Source organism: Sinocyclocheilus grahami, unplaced genomic scaffold, assembly GCF_001515645.1.
Source record: "Sinocyclocheilus grahami isolate Dianchi unplaced genomic scaffold, SAMN03320097.WGS_v1.1 scaffold417.1, whole genome shotgun sequence".
In the NCBI taxonomy this organism is placed as follows: Eukaryota; Metazoa; Chordata; class Actinopteri; order Cypriniformes; family Cyprinidae; genus Sinocyclocheilus; species Sinocyclocheilus grahami.
In genome coordinates, this window is record NW_015505596.1 from 448,852 (window position 1) to 450,846 (window position 1,995).

Sequence of the window (1,995 nt, forward strand, 5' to 3'; positions counted from 1 at the left end):
ATATATACTGTATGTATAATAACTAAATTAAATTAGACCAAACTTTCAAAACGATTTTCTTAATAGCTTGTAAAACTACTAGTCAGGTGAGAGGGGGAGAATTAATTTTTAATCACACATAGTTAGCAAAAGGATTTGAAAGCCACTGACCTAACATTATTTATATGTGCAAAATAAGACAAAACAACTGCAGATTATGAAATAACCATGAGCAAAACGAGTAGTCAGACAAGAAAACCCTTTTTTCATCTTACGCTCACAAAAAGCCCTTTCCCTGAAAAACAGTCGCCCTTTAAAAAGCCTTTCAACATCTCAGTAGATTTAACAGGTGTAAAAACACTGAGCTGGCTGATCATGTGGTGAGCTGAGCACTGGGAAATTCAGAATAACCTACAACATGAAAGTTAGGGGAGAGAGCGAGAGCGAGCGTAGCATAGCATTGCAGCTTAAAGCTCATTAACTTCTCTCGCTGGCACCTTGCTGAGTTTAAAAGGGCCGGCTGCCTGGCGAAGACACGTCCACTGGCCGATAATCAGGTCAACAGCGGCATTGAGCAATCTTTTAAATTTGGTCACTGATGCTTGCAGGTTGTAAAAATACTTGCTTTTGAGTGTCATTGTAGCTTAATGTGATAAAGTAGCCATCTGTCATGTAGAGCAATGGGGGATCTTTTAGAGAAGTAGAAGGATAAGGCCGGCCAACAAAGAAGATGTAGTAGCTTTATTTTGGCAAGCCAACGTTAGTTATGAACATAGTGCAAAATATGTCTTTTAAAAGGCTATTCAGTCTATATTGACTACAGGCTCAAATGAGAGTGACACAAATCTTTCTCTATGCAAACAAACTAATGGCAACGTTTTAGCGAGCAGCCCTTTTGATTCATGCTCGAAATAAAAGCCATCTCCCGCTGATTCAAGAAACAGCTACACCATATAGCACCGATAAAGTGCTTATGGGAAGACCACCACAAGTATACACAAAGAACATAAAGCGAACTCAGTCCGGGCCAATTTCCAGCAAACAAAAACAAACACATCCAGACAAAATAATTTGTCTTTTAATTGGATTTGTCAGGTTAGGCAGAGTATGGAAAGAGAGAGACTATGAATTTACCACATGTGTCAATGTGTTCACACACAAACACACACACACACACACACACACACACACACATACACACACACTCATCTCCGGCAGAGGGCCACTGGCAGGTTGTCCTACATTAATTTGTCACAGTTAACGCTGTGCCAAAGTTCTGCCATAAACTGATTAAACATAGTAGGATGTGTATGTACAGTTGTCTATGTGGATGTGAAGGAATTTTTACTGAGCTTTGCATCTGGGCACAAATGCACCCCCTAATGCACACACACACACACACATAGAAAGACATTTCTTTGACTTATAAAACTGTCACTTCACACCTGCATGCATGAGCTGTTGTTCTAGCTGTCAATCAAGACACTTCCTTTTCCCATAAGTCTTTGCAGCCGGGCAGGAGGCTTTGGATTTATGGCGGACATGATTTAATTTATTTGTAAATTTGTTCATTAATTCATTATAGTGTATGAATAACAAAATAAGTCCAATAAATTACACATATTTCAAATGATGCAGGGCTGAGCATACAATGCTGCCATGTTTAGTGTAGTCCATCAATGATGAAAGCGCTGTGTGTGTGTGTGTGTGTGTGTGTGTGTGTGTGTGTGTGTGTGCGTGTGTGTGTGTGTGTGTGTGTGTGTGTGTGTGTGTGTGTGTGTGTGTGTGTGTGTGTGCGGGCACTAACATCCTAACTGTGTGCCACACACCTGATCTCCAGTTTCATGGGCTGAATACCTATGGCCATTTACCAACAGTGATACTGATATACATCATATCCATGACAAGGGGGCTGCTTTGACACACACACATTATACATACACTCTTATTCCCTCTCTATCTTTCTGTCTCAAACCTGGGGCCTTTTTCTTTCTGCAGTCATGCACATATTAAAAG